The sequence below is a fragment of the Meriones unguiculatus genome, chromosome 16 (genome assembly GCF_030254825.1).
Source record: "Meriones unguiculatus strain TT.TT164.6M chromosome 16, Bangor_MerUng_6.1, whole genome shotgun sequence".
Taxonomy (NCBI): domain Eukaryota; kingdom Metazoa; phylum Chordata; class Mammalia; order Rodentia; family Muridae; genus Meriones; species Meriones unguiculatus.
Genome location: NC_083363.1, coordinates 19990242 through 20010987, shown reverse-complemented (window position 1 = coordinate 20010987; position 20746 = coordinate 19990242).

Sequence of the window (20746 nt, the reverse complement as noted above, 5' to 3'; positions counted from 1 at the left end):
CATAGTCCTGGCCTTGGGTTCCTGCCTACACTTTGTCTTTCTTGAGGTTGCCCCAGGTTGTCAGGACTAGAAGGTGGCAAGTGAAAAGCAGGAAAATAATAATAATGATGATAATAATAAAAAAAGAATGATATCTGCTCTAATATCTATACTTCATGAGAAACATTGGGCAGAAAAAACAGCCACGTTGCAGAAAATTACAAAATGATGGTTCAGAATTTAACCTTAAACAGTGATAGGGGGACGAAAATCTTTCTAAGAAAGACATTCATTTCCCACGCTGGCCACCCCGGCAACATGCACACACTCCACCTGCCAGTTACTTTTCTTTAGGACACAGGAATAAAAAGGGCTGTTGAACGATGGTCGCACAATGTTCTTTCTTAACAACAATAAAACACAAAATGGATTCCAAGAGCAGAACTGACTTTGCTGTTGCACAGGAGAAAACCTGAAGTGAGGAACACTGAGGCAAAGGATGCCTTGTTTGGATTTATTTTATGTCTGTGTTTGTGCGCTCATTTAGTAGAAGCACAAATAATGCTACTATGCTGTTTACAATAAAACTGTCTTTACAGTTAACAGAAAGCATTGAAAAGTATATTTTACTTTTATATTTTACTGTACAAATTAAACACATTTTCATAAATAACAATTTAAATAACCGTGAAATTTCAAAAATAATTTTATACCTTTAAATAAGCAATTTTTTTCTACAAGTTTAAATTTGATTTTTTTACATTAGTTTTATTTATTTAAAAAGTCATTTTGTTTCAGTTTTTTTTTATGTTTGTTTGTTTCTTTGTTTGTTTTAAGAAACCCCTGTTAACCTATCTGCCCTGGAACTCATCTTCCTGCTCATCCTCCCAAATTCAGAAATCAGAGACCTACATTGAAGCTAGTTGCTTATCTCCATGAAACAAGTCATCCTTTACTGAAGTTATTCATCTGTTTTTCTCTCACGGAACTTGACCCTCTCTCTGCCTTTTGGTGTTTATTCGAGGATCCTTTAAAAACCCACCCACTCAGGTGAACGCAGCTTTAGAATAGCCATTTTAACTTTTCATTGAGGTATATATTTGATTCATTTTTACTGTGACATGTTTTTGCCTTCATTTTAAATAGTAAAGTTAATAAAAATTAAAAACCCAACCATGCACATGACCAAGCCCTTCTATTCCCCATTCCTAAGATACTATTCATATGCTCAGTGTGTGCTACTGAGAACATTTTCCTACCTGTCTTGTATTATTACAATGAATCCCGAAATGTTATTTTTCTTATCATGTCATTTCTCTTTCTGTAAAAAGATTCTATTCCAGTAATGATGTCCATTTTATCCTCAGTCTGAGATCGCATCATTTTGCATCTTGAGTTTAGTATTCATGTAAACTGTTCCCAAGGAGATGAACAAACACCTGTTCATCTCAGATAGGGCGCCAGAGACTGAAACAATTCCGATGAGTTTAATGGAGGTTACTAACAGGAACATGGCAGGTATATCACTAAAGACAAGAATGCCAGCAACTATTTCCTGCCTACAAGTGGCTGAGAGGGATGAGCATGGTGAGTACCATTTTCCTCTGTGGCAGAAAGTCAACAGATCCAATCTTACCCAGGTCTCCAGTGGGTAATCACAGCTGCTAATCTTTCAAGAGGGCACCAGCCATACCATGCTCAGAGGACAGAGCTCTACAACAGCAGAGAAATAGATCAATGTCTTGTGCACACAGACACACAGAAAGCAGTCAGCTAAGATTAGTTGGGCTCCTTCTGTTATTGATTAGCACTGACCTTAAAGGCTTCTGATTTCTTTGAGGCCAACATACACACCAGCAGCAGCTTATCTCCCTGCTTGTTCCAGTGTTTTCTGGATGCCCTGTTATGCCAGCTGTGAACTATTCACATAAGTACCTCCAACCATCCAGTGTTAGTTAGATCCAACAACAACTGGATCTTAGAGAACTAATGATATGAGTATTGAGAAAAGGTTCAATCAAGATTACCACTACCTGTCAGTGGCTTAGCCATGGGTGTAGACCGCATAAAATACACGTGACCTTAAGTTCATTAATATTCAACCTTTTCATAATTGTCATAAATTTAATATGAATATGAAGTTAAATCACTAGCATTAAACAGGTAGAAGAGAGTGAACGTTCTTCTATGATGCTTTCATACCATGCAAAGATACTCATGGTCTTTATGTTGACAAGTAAATCTTCACAGTTGTGAGACCCTTAAAACATTTCAGCCTTTCCTCTCCAGGTCTTACTATCTCCCCCTTCTTTCCTAAGATTCCCTGCGCTCTGCCCAAAATTTGGTTATGAGTCTCAGTATCTGCTTTGATACCCTGCTGGGTAGAGTCTTTCAGAGGCCCTCTGTGGTAGGCTCCTGTCCTGTTTCCTGTTTAGAATCAAAATATCTGGGCACAGAGGGCTTTTCTGAGACTGATACTCCAAACAAGGACCATTCATGGATATAACCTAGAACCCCTGCACAGATGTAGCCCATGACAGCTCAGTATCTAGTAAGGGGAACAGGGACTGTCTCTGACATGAACTCAGTGACTAGCTCTTTGACTGCCTCCCCCTGATGGGGGAGCAGCCTTGCCAGAGGAGGACAATGCATCAATTTCTGATGAGACCTGATAAACTATGGTCAGATAGAAGGAGAGGAGGACCTCCGCTATCAGTGGACTTGAAGAGCCGCATGGGAAGAGATGAGAGAGAGAGGGTGGGATTGGGAGGGAATGAGGAAGGGGCTACAGCTGGGATACAAAGTGAATAAACTGTAATTAATATAAAAAATAAAAATGGGATTAAAAATAAAACATTTCAGCCTCCTAATCAAGTACCATGCATGGAGATAGCCTAGAACCCCTGCACAGATGTAGACCATGGCAACCCTGTCTTTAAGTGGGTTCTCTAGTAAGGGGAATAGGGGCTGTCCCTGACAGGAACTCAGTAGCTGGCTCTTTGATCACCTCTCCCTGAGAGGGGAACAGCCTTACCAGGCCACAGAGGAAGACAATGCAGCCAGTCCTGATGAGACCTAATAGGCCAGCGTCAGATGGAAGGGGAGGAGAATTGCCCCTATCATTGTACTGGGGGAGAGATATGGGAGGAGAGGAGAGATTGGGAGGGGATGAGGGAGGGGATTACAGCTAGAATACAAAATGAGTAAACTGTGATTACTAAAAAAATTAATTAATTAAAAAACATTTCATCCTATTTCATGCCTCACAAACTGAAAATCTGGAATTCAAACTAACATCCAACCTCATGGTAAATCTCAGTGTAGTATAATATATATCTTTACTGACCTCAATGGTGGATTTATATAATTACCAGTGAATATAAACTACCATTGTAGTCCACACAACTGAGAGTAATCAAACCTATACTTTCCTGTTCACTAGGATACTGAAGGGATTGAAAATGAGTTAGTGTGACTACTCTGAGATCTGTTTAGTGTGTGACCTTTCTTGTAAATTATTGCAAGCAGCTCCTGGTGTTGGAAGCATTTGAAGGGGCTCATTCAACTTGGAGAGTAATTACTTTATGGCTGTATTTTTTTCCTGAACTTTGAGAACATAAGTTAAATAATTGCAATTATTTCAAAGGATGTAATTAAGGTCCTTAAATAGATATGAGGCTGGCTTAGAAACTAATAAAAGCCTCAGGGTAGAAATTTAAGTACTAAAATCTGATACCTATGTTATGCATTGTAACAAACATGCAGTCAATATGAAACCCAGCTGGGCAATAGGCATACTATAGCCTTCAGCAAATTGCTTCATTAAGTTTATATTATACAGACTTACCCCTTTCTGACATTATAACCCCTCTTTCTGCAATCTCAAGCATTTGATTAAGCTGCTCATTTACAGAACACTACGAGATTAAAATGCTATGATCTAATGGCATTTAATTTTCGCACAGTAATTCTAATAATTTCTTAATGAGATTAACAGAGGCCTCAGTTGGGATGTGGAGAGAAAACACAGCAATAAACTGGTCCAATTCCTCATTTGGTCCCTGAAAAGACACTAGACCCAGGGTCTTGCAGATACCCTAGGAGCAGGCACTGCTTAATGATGGCAGTATGTGTCCCGATGCCACAACAACATGGACTTTCTCCAAGGCACGTGTGAAAAAATGTGCACAATTAACTTATATTTATAATGTGTATTCACTGATTGTCAACCAACCCAATGAAAGGTGGGAAATGCTTTGTCAGAAAATCATGACCACGTCTGTGTCCTGGAAGGTGAGCCTGAGTGATATCACCTGTTTTGTAAAGTCCCAACGAGAAGTCTCAGTCTACCTATCTCTATCCATCTTTCTAGTATTTTAATAATGCCGGCATATGGAAACTTTGTAAAAACTGCTTGCTAATCGAAGCTGCCCAAATCTGAGCGCCTGGGTGCCTCACAGCTAGCTAGTTTAGAAAGTCTTCCCTTTTCCTGAGCCTTCAGCCTTTCTGAACATGCTTTCCCAATTGACTGAACTTACTTCTGAGCCAGAAAAAGATAATATAGGTACTATAATAGGAGAGGGGAAAAAAAAAGAACAGTTCCACTGAGATCAAATGAATTGTATGTGGAGCACACTAACATTTCTGGTTTTAGGTTTACCAAGTAAAGTCAGAGCAAACATTTCCAACATTTCAAAGTATGTTTCAACTAGAGGAATGCCCAAGCATCATTGTATTAAATAATCCATTGACTCTTCCTGGGAGGAGAGGCATACACAGCCTTCCTTAATGATAGATGCTGAAGCTCGTTAGCCTCAAATACGGTGCACGGCATGTGGATAAAGAAATGCTCAGTGAATAAGAGTCTACATTCCTCTTCCAAGTTCAATTCCTAGCACCAAAGTCAGACAACTCAAAATCACTACAGCTGCAATGCCAGGGGATGCCATGCCTTCCCCTAGCCTCTGAAAGTACATGTTTGCAAGTGCACATACCCACATAGCGGTCCACACACAAAAATAAAAATAAGATAATTGTTTTGAAGAGTGCACAGTAGCCAAGGTAAATAATACTTCATAGTGTAATAAGGAAATTTGACATGGTCTTTGGAAACCCTGTTACATTAATTTATAAGATATATTACATTAGAAAATTTAAGAACATATTTTTTAATGAAAATAGCACATTTACTGTAGGTCAGTCTCTTTGTCAAATAGACTGCACAGTATGTTTCAGTAAAGACCGTGTTTGTGTGAGTGACAAATAGGGAGAGCATCTCAGGAGCAGCCAGGTGTCAGATTCATTCTCCTCTCTCTCTCCTAGAATTTTCATGAATGGTCAATGTGTTAACAACAGCTGAGTCTTGAATAGGGAAATAAATCTTGGGAACAATGACAATTTTTCCTAAATCCTTGGTCTTTGTAAGACATGGTCCTGCGCTGTTGGCAGAACTTACAGTTCTATTCTTTTCTCCATGTACTTATGCCATTTCCCCTCCTGTTTCTGTGAGCAAAGCCACCCCAGGCTCACATCCTCCCACCAAGCTATTTTTAACTCTTTTCTTAAATGGAAAGTTCATTGTTTATGATAGTCCTTTTGCACAAGGGAAACTTACTATTGTGTTAAATTTATTCAAAGCCAACAAACAGGAAACCCTCATTCTCACAGAACTATTCCGTTTTGTTTTCTGCTAGAGTTTTAATTGTGAAATTAGCCTTGTTATCCAATCAGCTCTGTTTCCTTTTGTGAGCAAATTGACAATTGCTGAGGATCATTGTCATTGTGCTATCATCTAACATTGAACCTCATTTTGGGGGAAACTATTCTGAAGAAGAGGAAGACAGTATCATTATAAGACCATGGGGAAGGAGAAAGCTAATCCAGTTCAAGCTGGAGGAGCCACTGGGGAATCTTCAGAATGAGCAGCAGGGTGGAGGTGTGAAGAGGGTACAATTGGCAGTGAAGAGAACCCTTGAGCACACTTACAGCTACCAGGAAAAAGGTGAAATGGCCTGTTACCATATAGAAGGTGTGTATAGTTCTTAGGATATCTAACCCTGAAATTGTTCCTTTATTGCATGCCTATTGGTATTAGTTTTGTAGTTATATTAAAACGTATGATGTTGATGTTAAATGAATGACACAGAAATGCCATCAACATAAAAATCATGAACATCTCTTGAAAAAGCAAAAGCAAACATGCACATTATAGAAATGGTTTCACAAAACGTAGCATATATGAGTAAGCATATATGGTTTTTGTTGCTGTTAAGAGCTACATCTACTTTACAGAAAATAAGGAAACAATTGTACAAACCACAACCAGCCCAGGATTTCCCAGCTTAGGAGTAAAATTCACAAAAGAAATTTGAGTATAAAACATGGTAGCACTGGTGTGCTCAGCAGCCTACTCAAGAAGAGTGTCTTAAGTATCATGCAGAGAACAGATTGCCACTTGCATTTTATTTTCTGGGAATAAAAAAAAAATGGAGCAGATTAATCTGCAGTGAGCACTTTCAGTATTTCACCATAAAGAAAGAACAAAACATGAAGCCAACACCGACATTCAAAGGTGCAAATGTGCAGGGAAAAGGCTACGACAACAGAAGAGCTTAAAGGCAGTCAGCAGCAGCCCACGCTTTGGCAAGGCTTATGTGGTCGATATATGGAAATACATCCGGTTTCTATTGTCATAAAGGAAAGTTGTATTTTGCTTCAGCTTTCCATGTTCTTGTAATTATATAATTAGGGATTACTTAGGGAAAGTCAGTGCTCTGCTGTGAGGCTGCTGAAAATGTGACATAAGCCAGAGATATATGAAAAGGGAAGGCTTTGGGGAAGACTTCTGTTGTTTGACCCCTTGTGGCTATTTAGCTAAACAGTTTGTCTTAGTGTACTGCTCTGTGCAGTTCAAGAACCAGGGAAATTTAAGTGGTTATTTGGAAAATTGGAGGCCACCCAGTGGCCCAAAAGCCAGCAAATATGTTCTAGGCGTCTAAGTAAAATCCATGTCTGGAGAAGAAGAAGTGACCAAAAGAAAATGGTTCGTATTTGTAAATAACCAAAGATTTCACGTACATGTCATTTGTGGGGGGAAAAAAAGTCAAGTTTTAAAAATATGTCAACCTCATTTGATGTATTAAAACAAAGAAAACACAATAAAAGAAAGGGGTAAGCATGCTGGAGGCAGATGACATTATGAATTTAATTTGATACTTGTTTGTTAGAAAACATTACCTAGAAAAATTTATGTAACATTTTAACATGTTCACTACCTTCTCAAAATTGGAATTAAAAATTGTTCAACTTTTTTCACAAAAAAATAAATACTGATTTAAACATGATTCCATTTACATGTATTTCTGCAAAAGTGATAAAGGGTTGATGGTCAAAAAAAAAAAGCAGAAGTCCCATCTTGTGTGTGTGTGTGTGTGCATATATGAACATGGTTACAGGTGCCAATGGAAACAGAAGAGGTGTCAGGATCCCTTGATCTGAAGTTATGGGTTGAACCAAAAGTGGGTTCTAATAAACTAACTGATATGCTGGCAAGAACAGTCTATACCATAAGAAACCTCTACAGCATCTCTATAGTCCTAAATGTAGGCAGTTATGATATGCTCTTACTGCATCACCACTGTAAATGTCCTATATGCAGATCAGAGATTACAAGCACAGCCTCTGCTTGTGCTTCTGAATAAAGCAGAGACAATGGGTTTAGGGTGCATCTTGCTAGCTATACACACCTCTAATAATTGGAATTCTACATAGCAGAACCTTAAATCTCAGACAAATTAGAGTAATATTGTTGGCTAAGGAACTGTCTCCATCACTCGTCCCTATGGAATATCAGAAAGAGCCTTTAAATCTATTGTGGTGCAGAGCAAAGCACACAGCTATGTAATAGACTTCCTGTTTCCACAAGAATCCTAGCCAAAGGCAGCATAAGCTTGTAGGTATTCTGAAACGCGGCAAGTCTTTGTGGCTATGAGATTCAGAGATGTCTGAGGCATTGCTTTCATTCATGTGGTTTTGACCATTAGGGACAGAACTTGGAGCAAGACATGATTCCTCAAAGCAGAAAAGGGCAATAACCACAATATTGGTGGGACTGATCAGTGGGCCAAGATAATGCTTCCTGTCCACAGGCCATTGCACACAGACATGGCCTAAGATCCTTTTCAGTATCATGTAGTGTCTTAGTCTTGTATCTTGCTGCAGTAAAATACCATAATGAAAATCAACAGAAAAGACCAAGGGTCCACTTTAGCTTACAGTGCCAGTTTACAGTCCATCACCTGGGCAAAACCAGAGTCCTAGGAACTTGAAGCAGCTGGTCACATCTTAACCATAGTCAAAAGAAGAATCAAAAGTGTGCGTGTGCATGCATGTGTGTGCGTGTGTGTGTGTGTGTGTGTGTGTGTGTGTGTGTGTGTATTTCTACTGCTCAGCTTGCCTTATCTCTGCTAAAGAGTCCATGAACCAAACCTAGGGAATAATACCACCCACAGTGGGCTAAATATTCCCACTTTAAAGAACCCAATTAGAAAAGGAAAACTGCCATAGGCATGCCTATAGGCCAACATGATCTAGGCAGTCCTTCACTGCCTGACTCCAGGTGGTTCAAGGTCTTATCAACTGGACAACTAAAACTCACTATCACTTATACAGCATCAGTATATTAGACTTCAATAGATAGATCACCTATGTCCTATTGCAGTAGTCTCCAGCCATGAATCTCTGCTGCAGTTGGGAGCCCCTCATAAAAGGATGGACTGTGATCTCATCAGGTTATGGAACCAGGATGTGGCACAACATTTTAGTATGGCTGCTCATTGAATGGCATAGATGTCTGGGCATCTCCTCCGAGTGCTTTTGCCCGACACAGCTCAGAGGGAAGCCTTTTCAGGTACTCCCCTGGTCAGTCTGTCATGGTGAACACTCTGTGTGGGTGTATGCAGCTGTGGCTGCATACAGGAGGCAAATTTATGACTGTATCACTATCTAGTATTAGTGTTGGCAGTATTGACAGCATATGGTAAATGAATGAGCAGCAGTGGATTCTGACCGTAAACAGCACATAAAAATGCTGGGTATAATCAGGTGTGCTTGTAATACCAGGCAGCAAGCCTAGCTAATTAGTAAGTTCCAGGTCAGTGAAAGGCCCTGCCTCAAAACAAACAAAGAAAAAAAAGAAAAAAAGAAAAGAAAAGAAAGAAAAAAGCAAAGCAAAGAAAAAAGAAAAAAGAGAAGAGAAGAGAAGAGAAGAGAAGAGAAGAGAAAGGAAAGGAAAAGAAAAGAAAAAAGAAAAGAAAAGAAAAGAAAAGAAAAGAAAAGGAAAAGAAAAGAAAAGAAAAGAAAAGAAAAGAAAAGAAAAGAAAAGAAAAGAAAAGAAAAGAAAAGAAAAGAAAAGAAAAGAAAAGAGAAGATAGTACTCTGGGACATCCCGAGAATGATATCCGATCTGCAGCTCAGACCTCCACACACTTATACATGCCTGAGTACCCATACACACATTTACATGAACACATATGTACACATGCACACTAAAACATGAGAGAGGGAAAAAGAGAGAAGAGGCAAGAGAGAGAGAAGAAATGCCTTAGCTTAGGATTTCAGTGCAGGATCAACACATCTATTACTTTAAGGCTTTGGCATTACATCACAGTGACTAAAGTGTCTGGCAGAGGAAGCTACTCTTTGCAGGGCCACATTAACAGGGACAGAGAGGAAGGGATTAGTTGAGCCAGGCCCCTGGAGGCAACACCCTCTACTGAGCTGCTTCCCTCAGCTAGACGCTAGACTACACCTTCTAACTTTTCTACCAACTGCTAAACAGTGGCAGCAAACTTTCTTTCTTTTTTTTTTTTTTCTGAGACAGGGTTTTTCTGTGTAACCTTGGCTATCCTGGACTCATTTTGTAGATGAAGCTAGCCAGGAACTCACAGAGATCCACCTGTCTCTACCTCCTTGAGTATGGCATTCCAAGTATGCTCCACGTTTGTACCCAGCACAAACTCTTAATTTATTAAAAAAAAAAAAAAAAACAAAAAAAAAACGCATTCCGTGTGTCAGAACTGGTGAGTCTTCTACTTCACAAAAGACAACCAGAGAGTGTGATGGATAGTTTGCAATGATTATTGCTTCAACCTAGAGCCACTTAGGGGACTGGAGAGATGGCTCAGAGGTTAAGAGCCACTTAGGAAAAGGATGACAATTGAGAACCTCTCTAGGTCACATTGACCTGGAGACAGGTCTGTGGGATCTGTCTTGATTGGAAAATGAGCCAGCTCATGGTGGGCCCCAGACTCCAGAAGTTAGAGAAAGCCAGCTGAGTACTTCAGTGGCAAGCAGCTAGGCAGCATGTATGCCTCTGTTTCTCTCCATTTGACTGTGGGTGTAGAATGACTGTCTCAAGTGCCTGTCTCTGTGATTTTCCAAAAGTAAAATTTGTGAGCCAAATACACTACTTTTCCCCCTAAACCATGATTTTTTTTCCCTGAGCGTATTTGTTACATCAACAGAAATAAAATTAGAATGGGGACAACTGAGTTTTGAACATGTGCACCTTTGGAAAACGTTATTTTACAGAAGCCATAGTAATTATGAGCCATGAATGTGCTTTTACTTAAATAAAAGAATATAAAGTCTATGTAGGCAAGGTAACTAAAACTGTTATCAAACATAATAGTCATGTAATGAATGCTTCAAAGTCCCCACTATTGAAATTCTTCTAATGTGCAAAAATTACATTTGCATAACTTCTAAATGAATATAGTCATAATGATGCTTGTTATATAGAATTAATCTTTTCAAGGTGTTTAATTTATATTTTCAATAGAAGATAATATATCCTATGTTTTACAAAAAAAAAAAAGAACACTTTTGATTATATGGTCAAAGTAAGGCAAAGGAACTGTATTCCTGCACCTTGTGGACCAGAGTTATAGACCTCCTCTCATCCCACCAGCCTCCTTCACTAAAACCAAAAGGATGAGTGCAAACAAATTACTTCAGAGTGCTAAATAGACACGGAAACAAGAAACAGGTAAAGGAAATCTCCAGATGTTAAGAATAAGGAGGGGTTTATGAGGGGATACAAAGTGAATAAAGTGTAATTAATAGAAATTAAAATAAAAAAAATATTAAAGAAAACAAAAAGAATAGGGTTGAAAAAGAATGGCCGACACATAGGCTACAGACTGCCCATGAGCCCTGCAAGGTGGCCACTGGAAGGCAGGCTGTTCCGAAGAATAGTGTATACCAAAGTTTCCAAAGTGGCTAACTGAAGCGTGTTTCCCACACTTCAGATGCTTTTTAAACATTAACATAGTTAAAGCTAGCCTTGTGCATCATGAAAAGGTACACTCAACTTTCCAGAAATCAACAAAATGGTGTTGTAGTAGCCTAACTGAAACAAGCACAAACCATGAGAAAAAAAAAGGTAGTTATGGTAAGATCAAAACTCCTGTTCTGCTCACAGCTCTTGGTGTGAGTGTCCACGTTAAGAATCCTGTGCGGTCAGCCTTGCTATCAGCTCTTCTACCAATGCAGGAACAAACCCAGCTGGGGACAAAGAATACATGTAGAGGAGAAGTTACCCTGTTCGTACACAGGGTGAGCCCAGCCTGTGTTTCAGCACCTCGGCTGTGCTCTTCTCTGATCACAGCTCTTACTTATGTCCATAAGGTTGTGCTAAATTTGCTTAAAGAAAAAAGAAAATCTCTGAAGAGTTCAGTCCCTTGAAGTGGGTAAGAATGCAGATCACCTTACAGAAGATACTGACAGTACGTATACCTCAGAAAAGCTACTAGATTAGGTGTGGCTCAATTAAAAAACAGAAATGGGAAGACGACTCCATTAGAAAGATAGCAAAGGGCTAAATATAGAAGCCACAAATGGCGCAATCCTGGTGGCTGAGGAGGGTTCAGAGCCATCAGTGCATAACGCAATTCAGATTTAAGTCACACAACTTGACTGTTTGACACATTGGATGAGAGGGGGGAAACTCTGGCAGTGTGAACGTTTCTGAAAAAAAATGGGGAGAAATGTTTGAAAGCGGGATGGTGAGAGTGTAACACCCTACAAATCAGCACTTTTATTCCCTGCTAAGGACCCTGGGGCAGAGCTTCCCAGCCACAGAGCTTTAAATAGATCAGAGACCTGCTGAGATAATGATCACCTTGGCCTGAGGGCTGGCCAAGAGGGAATGAGAGGTGGAGGGGGGACACGAGGAGGAGCCTGAAGTTCAGGGCCACCTAAGCCACAGTACCTAGTTAATTGCATTTAGCCATACACATCTGTACTGAAAATATAGTTTGTGACATCAGAAAAGACATTTGTAGACAAAAATAAAAAAATAAAAATTATGCTCACTGGAAGGCATGAAAAGAATCCCTCTAGTTAGCAGACATATTAACAAAAGTATAAAACATATGCGTATATGTATCATTTTACATATATGTAAAATGATACATGTACATGTCTTTAAGTTATCACAAATTAACTCTTCCTCAGGTGCAAAGAGATGGGTGGGGAGTGCAATTATCTCTGATTTTGATTTTAAACAAACATGTACATGAAGTTTGTCAAAAGTCACAGTTCATTAAATTTATTAAATTTGGGTCATGAGTTAAGTAGTTAAAGTATTGTTATGTGTACCTTAAATGTTCTGTTATTTAAAAGGTTTGTTTGTTTGTTTGTTTGGATTTTTTTTTTTTGAGACAGGGTATTTTTTACGTAGCCTTGGCTGTCCAGGACTCATTTTGTAGACCAGGCTATCCTCAGACTTATGGAGATCTGCCTGCCTCTGTCTCCCTGAGTACTGGGATTACAAGCACGTGGCACTTTGCCTGGATGAGATTTTTTGTTTTATTTTGATATTTGGCTTTTGTTTTAATTAGCAGAGAGTTAGCAAAACTGAACACATTATTACTATCATCCTTCTCTCAGCACTGCAGTCTACTGTGATTTCTCCTGGCAATCACTTCTTTGCATAGTACTCCCTCTCTGTTTTCTTGTCTTTCTTGACTCAGGTTTTGGTTAAACCCAGGACACTCTGCTTCCCAGCATGCTTCTTCAGTTAAATACCATTGAAGGAAACACTAAAATACAATCAACTGACCTCAGTTAGATTATGAACCACAACCTGTGTCTATTCTATTTCCCCTTCTGATTGAGATTTATGCATCTGCTCTTGGATCATCCTTGTTATTTCTCTTCTTTGAGTCAGCGCCTTGTAGTGTTATTTATCCTGTACTATATGGCTAAAGTCCAATTATAAATGAATACATTCCATGTGTGTCTTTCTGGGTCTGAGTAACCTCACTCAGGATGATCTTTTCTAGTTCCATTCATTTACCTGCAAATGTCATGATTTCTTTGTTTTTAATAGCTGAGCAGTATTCCTTTGTGTAAATGTGGCACAGTTTCTTTACCCATTCTTCAGTTGAGGGACATCTAGGTTGTTTCCAGATTCTGGCTATTGCAAATAAAGCTGCTATGAACATAGTTGAGTATGTGTCCTTGTTGTACTGCAGAACATCTTTTGAGTGTATACCCAGAAGAGGTATAGCTATTTCTAATTTTCTGAGAAAGCACCAGATTGACCTCCAAAGTGGTTGTATGTTGAAAGCCGCGTGACGTCTCGCCGGCAAGAACGCACCCGGACACAAGGATCCTTCTGCAACAGGCTTTATTACAGTCAATCGATGAAAGAGAGCCCCAATGTGGAACTGTTTATATAAGCCCTGGTCACACCTAAGTGACGTGTCATACCCTGATTGGCTGCTTACTCATCACCCCATCTGACAGCCTGGGCTTGGGCAGTGGCTTGGCGGGTTTTTGCGACTCACACATGCGCCCTAGAGGTTCTTTACAGTTTTGAGGGAGGATGTCAGCGCCACTAGATGGCATCTGAGTCTCAGCTCTCCACATCTCCCCCTTTTGTTTTAAATATAGCAAGTCCCCTTTTGCCAACGAGGTGCTGTGCCAATTTATTTGAGAGCATAACCAACGTCTGAGTCTGGTGGAAGGCAATGCTCCACCCTTACCTGTCATTGGAGCAACCTCCTCACAGCGAGGCTGTCCTGTCTTAGGTGGGCAGAGACTTATTTGCACTCTTCCGTCACTGACTTTCCAGACCGTTTGATTTTTATACTCATGAGGAGACAACATGGAATCACACCCATCCCCGTGCAATGGGAACATGTCCCCAGGAGTGCAAGGGCTGCTAATCCAGTCTCATCCAATTTTGTGGCACTACAACTACAAAGGCAGAGGTAACCTTGCTGTTTATCATTCTTTTAACATGGAAAGCCAAACCTCGGGAGACGAGCCTTGCTCTAGGGCTGCTAGTGCTTGTGCGATCACCACCTTGTCACGTTTTTGTTGGGTTTTGAGTTTGCAAAACAACCAGAGTAAAAACACTAAGCCACAACATAATGCTGCACCAAACATTCCAACCCCCACCCAATCTTTAAAATAAGAAAAGGCAGAAGAAACCCAGGATAATAAGCCATCTGTGAGCGATGAATCCACTCGAGTAGAATTAGTGGTCACCATCGCCACCCTTAATTCTTCAAGTAGTAGCAGGTGTATTTGTTGAAAGATCATCTTTAGCTGTCACGAGCTTTCGTATGAGGCGCTCCGGTACCCAGAATGGATTGTTTTCTTCCTGTGGGAAAACACAGACAGCTCCCCTGGATCTTATTAAGATAGGATCCAGGCCTTTCCATTGACCAGTCAAGACATCCTTCCATTTGACCATTTCCTTAGGCCTATCAGGCTCTAAGCAGTGGCGATCAGCTGCCGAATGGCCCTGACTGTCCAAATTTAAAAAACTGAGAGTAAAGAGTGCCAAAGAAAGTCACTCGTGGCACTGAGGGCAGAGCCTCCTCAACTCCCCCTTTTTGTTTTATTAAGTAGGATTTTAGAGTGTGATGAGCATGTTCAATAATACCCTGTCCTTGAGGGCTGTATGGGAGACCCGTTAGGTGGGTCACTCCCATTTGATGACAAAACTGTCCAAATTTTTGAGAAGTATAGGCTGGCCCATTGTCAGTTTTTAGAATTTTGGGCTTTCCCCAGGCACTCCATGCCTCCAGGCAATGTTGAATAACATGGGCTGCCTTTTCTCCAGTCAGGGGAGAACCAAACATAACTCCAGAGCAAGTATCAACGGAAACATGCAAATATTGAAGTTTACCAAAAATTGAAATGTGGGTAACATCCATCTGCCACACTTGTAGCGGACGGATTCCTCTGGGATTAATCCCAACATGAGGCATAGGTAAGAACTGACAACAATTTTGACATTGGGTAACAATATCTCTAGCTTCTTTTCTAGTTATGTCAAATCGATGACGCAATGTCTCAGCTGTAACATGAAATTTTTTATGAAACTCCTTAGCCAATTCTAAATTTGAAAGGAGGGCAAATGCAATCATCTTTGTGGCTCGATCTGTCAGGTCGTTTCCATGGGACATGGGCCCCGGTAGACCGGAATGAGCCCTAATATGTGTAATAAAAACAGGGGATCTTCTGGTAATTAAGGCAAACTGAATCCTTTGAAAAATTTTTGCAAGCTTGCTAGATGCTTTAATCAATCCAGCAGCCTCTAAGATTTTGGTTGCATTTACCACATAACTAGAATCAGAAACAATATTTAAAGGACCTGGAAATTTTCCCAAAACTTTTAGCACTACTAAACATTCCACAATTTGAGGCGAGGTCTCATGATATTGCTTAGAAACAACTTTATTATTAACCACATAAGCTCCCACTCCTGTTTTTGACCCATCTGTATAAACCACCAGTCCATCCCGAAGTGGTTCCTGGGACATTACATGCGGGAAGACTACCTCTTGAGTTAAAGCAAATTGCAAAATAGGGTGTCAAGGGTAATGATTATCAATTAAACCACTAAAGGAGGTAACTAGCACCGCCCAAGTATCAGAGGTAGCAGTCAATACCTGAACTTGGTGAGCTGTATAAGGCACTATTAATAACTTTGGCTCCTTCCCAAAGTATGTAATGGCTGTTTTTAACCCACGAAGTGCAAGTTGAGCAACTGCATCCAGATACCATTCAATAATTTTTGTAGGAGAAGCATTGGGATGAACTCACACTAAGGGTCCATCTTGCCATAATACAGCAGTTGGTAAATGTTTAGTTTTAATGACACACAGGTCAAAGGTCTTAGTTTCATCTACACGTTTTAATTGGGCATCTTGTAAAGCGTTTTCTACCACTCGCAGGGCACGGCTTGCAGCCGGTGTTAAGGCTCTGGGTGAAGAAATATGAGCATCCCCTTCCAAAATATCAAATAGGGGTTTTAATTCAGCAGAAGGAATCTTTAAAAACGGCCTAAGCCAATTTATATCACCTAATAATTTTTGAAAATCATTTAAGGTATGCAAATGATCCCTGCAAATTTTTATTTTTTGAGGAACTATTCATTCCGGATAAATTACAGTCCCTAGAAAGGAACCTACTTCTGAAATTTGGACCTTTTCAGTGGCAATATGCAATCCCCATTGTTGCAGGGTTTTTTGCAACAAAGCATACGCATCTTGCAAGATGGCTAACTCCTCATGGCACAAGAGAATATCATCCATATAATGAATCAGCAACAAGGAAGGAAATTGCTAACTGGTTCAAGAGCCATCTGCACATACAATTGACACATGGTGGGGCTATTAGCCATGCCTTGAGGTAAAGCCATCCATTGATATCTTTTGTCTGGCTCATGGTGATTAACAGCAGGTAGGGTAAAGGAAAATCTCTGTCTGTCTTGTGGGCACAATGGAATGGAGAAAAAACAATCCTTGATGTCTATTATTATAATTCTCCATTGCTTAGGCAGGGCTGAAAGCAGAGGCAAGCCTCGTTGCACTGTTCCAAATAATCACATTTGTGCATTAATAGCCCTCAAATCATGGAGAAGCCTCCATTTTCCTGATTTCTTTTTTATAACAAAAATGGGTGTATTCCAGGGGGAAGTAGATGGTTCCAAATGACCAAGCTGTACCTGTTCTTTAACCAGCCTTGTAGCGGCTTCCAGCTTTTCAGAGGAAAGGGGCCACTGAGGAACCCATACGGCTTCCTCTGTGAGCCAAGATATGGGCATGGAACCCTCAATGGCAGTTAATGAAAACCCAGGCCTTGTTTCCCTGTATTATTTTCCTGTGAAATCGGGTGTAATCTCCCTTGTTCCTGTTTACCAAGGCCTTTTCCTTCCTTATAACCCATCCTTTTTATTATATCAACCGCTTGTTGAGAGTACTCATTGGTCAATGCTAATCCTAAATCCTGCAAAATATCTCTTCCCCAGAGATTGACAGGGAGAGGAAGAACATATGGTATGAAACTTCCTGTTTGACCTTCCGGTGCTTGCCACCTCAAAGAACGTTAACTAACTGCAGGGCTGGCCTCATATCCCAACCCTTGTAAGGAGTGGGATGATTGTGTAACAGGCCACGCCTTAGGCCACCAGGTGGAAGAAATAATGCTTTTATCAGCCCCTGTGTCCAAAATACCAGTAAAACCTTTTCCTTCTATTTGTATTTGTAAGGTAGGTCTAGTCTTAAGATCAACTACCAAATGAGCAAAATCTGTTCCTGTGGAACCGAGTCCTTTTGTGCCCCTTGGTGTTCCGGTAGATGGAAAACAGTCATGAAGGCTTGGGAGGACTACTAATTGAGCAATCCTATCTCCAGGAGAAATAGAAAATATGCCTTGGGGGGAGGAACAAAGCACCTGGAGCTGTCCCATAAAATCCTGATCTAAAATTCCAGGATGGACCATAAGTCCTTTTAAAGTGAGAAAGGAGTGACCCAAAATAAGACCGACACTTCCTTCAGGCAGGGGACCTTCAAACTCCACTGGGACAGGTCACACCCCTATGTGTGGCATTAATAAGAATTGGGAGTTGGAACGGAGGTCCAGGCCTGCTGATCCTCTTGTCGCTCTACAGCTGGATAAACCCTCCTGTTGTCTGCCTGTGTCCCATTTTTTGGGGGGCCCTGAGACTTGGGGCCCTGAAACCCGTTGTTTGGAATATTTTCATTCCTCTCATTGGGGGGGGGGTCATGCTGGATAAGTTTTCCCTGAATATCTCTAACTGAATGGCATTCATTGGCCCAGTGATTGCCTTTTTTACACTTAGGGAAAAGTCCAGGAACTTTCTTTTGCACAGACACACGACAGTCTCTTTTAAAATGACCCATTTTGCCACAATTAAAACAAACTTTATTGTTTCCAGAATTTGGGCGGTTACTGTTTTGTAATATGGCTGCCGCCAGGCCGGCGTTGGTAAGCGGGCCTCCGAGTCCTTGGCAAACTTTTATCCAATCTATTAGTCCTTTGTTCCTTCTGGGGGTAATGACTGCCTTGCATTCTGGTGAAGCATTCTCATACACCAGTTGCTCTATCATTGGTCGGACCCTTTCCGGGTCTCCTGCCTGCTGCGTCCGTCATTCTGGCCACAAATTCTGGGAATGACTCCTGGATAATTTTTGTTAAATGGCCCTCGGTCCCACCCTTCTTTGAAAGGGCCTTCCATGCTTTAATTGCAGCAGCAGATATTTGGCTGTACGCTCCCCAATCACAATCTGTCTGTTGCTGAATATGTGGACCTTGTCCTGTTAGTAGCTCAAATGTCTAGCATCGTTGATTGTCTTCTGCATTGGCATTAGCCCTAGCTTGGGATTGACAGGCATCATGCCATAAGGCTTTCCATTCCAAATACACTCCCATATTAGGGAGGGCAGCTTTCACTACAGTCTGCCAATCATTTGGGGTCATTGCTGTAGAGCCTAGCCTCTCAAGCGGCATAATTGTGAAATTAGCATCCACCCCGTACTTATTAACTGACTCTGCCAGTTCCTTGACTAGAGGGTAATCTACAGGTACGTGGACACGGCCTCCCTCCACATCTTCAAATACTGGAAAAGTCTGAAAAATGTTGTGTCTATCTTTTGTTGAAAAGAAGGAATCTTTCAGATGCGCTCAGTAGACTCCTGTCATACGTTCAATGCACATCCCATCTGTCTTTCTAAATGAGGATTGATCATCTTACCCCATGTCCGCTCAATTGATTATCTTTTTTGCGTGTATAGATTTCATTATGTTTATCATATCTTATAGGTCTATATAAGTGAGTATATCCCATGTTTGTCTTTCTCCTTCTGGGATATTTCACTCAGCATCTGAAAGACTCTAACTAGCAGTGTTTTCAAAGCAAAGACCTTTGGCAGAGTACAGGGAATCATAAGAAAGAAGGGGAGTTAGTCTGATGGGGAAAGGATAGGAGCTCCACAAGGACCAAATATATCTGGGCACAGGGTCTTTTCTGAGACTGACATTCAACCAAGGACCATGTATGGATATAACCTAGAACCTCCACTCAGATGTAGCCTGTGGTAGCTCAGTAACCAATTGGTTTCCCAAAGTGAGGGGAACAGGGACTATTTCTAACAGGAACTCAATGACTGGCTCTTTGGTCTCCCCACCCCCGAGGGAGGAGCAGTCCTGTTAGGCCACAGAGGAGGGCTTTGCAGCCAGTCCTGAAGATACCTGATAAAACAGGATCAGATGAATGGGGAGGAGGTCCCCCCTATCAGTGGACTTGGAAAGGGGCACGGTGGAGATGAGGGAGGGAGGGAGGGACTGGGAGGGAATGAGGGATCGGGACACGGCTGGGATACAGAGTTAATAAAATGTAACTGATAAAAAATAAAATAAAACCCATAAAAATTCAAAAAAAAAAAAAAAAGAGAAAAGAAGGAATCAGGACAGTGCTTCCCGGTGTAGGATGGGGGAGCACTAGAGACAACGGGAGCAGCCAACTGAGAAAGTGCACCCTTCCTGTTCCTCATACTACTTTGCTTTTGATACAAAAGTAATGGCCGCTCATCCGGATGGTATCGTTTTTCCTCATAGCGGGCTGCTTCCCCCTCCAAGTCCTCTTCCTCAGAGGGATTTAGCTGCTCAGATTCAGAGCTTTCAAGCCCCAAAGCCTCTAATTCTTTTACCGGATAAAGAGGCTTTTCTTTTGGGTTTTTCCTTCCCTTCTCACCTTTCTCCCCCAGGGCGTCTTTTCCCTTACCTCTCGCTTCTGTGGCTTTAACATCCACAGAAGGGCCTTTCTTCTTAGAGACGTCTCTATTTTTATCCATTGGGGCCCCTAATCTTTTGTCACGTTCTGTTTCTGACATGCCGTCTTGTATCTCCTCTAACACTCCCTTAGTGCCTACTGTTAGCCCTTTGTTAATCTCTTTCCTTCCGAGGCCGTCCTCAAGCTTGTACGAAACCAAAAGAAAGAGGGTGAGGGCAACGATCACAACAGGGAAGGCAATAAGGGCTTCTGCTAGCTGAAATGAAAAATGAGATAAATCAAGATCGAACATGCCTCTCAGGACTAACCTTGATGTTGCAGTTCTGAATCCTCCCCGCAAACGGGGGCTCTCCTCGATACTGGCGGTGGCAGGCTCCCTGTTTTCCGGGTGGTTCGTTCCCGGGTTTCGGCACCAGATGTTGAAAGCCACGTGATCGTCTCGCCAGCAAGAACGCACGCGGACACAAGGATCCTTCTGCAACAGGCTTTATTACAGTCAAGCGATGAAAGGAGGAAAGAGAGAGCCCCAATATGGCGCTGTTTATATAAGCCCTGGTCGCACCTAAGTGACGTGTCATACCCTGATTGGCTGCTCACTCTTCACCCCATCTGACGGCCCGTGCTTGGGCAGTGGCTTGGCGCGCTTTCGCA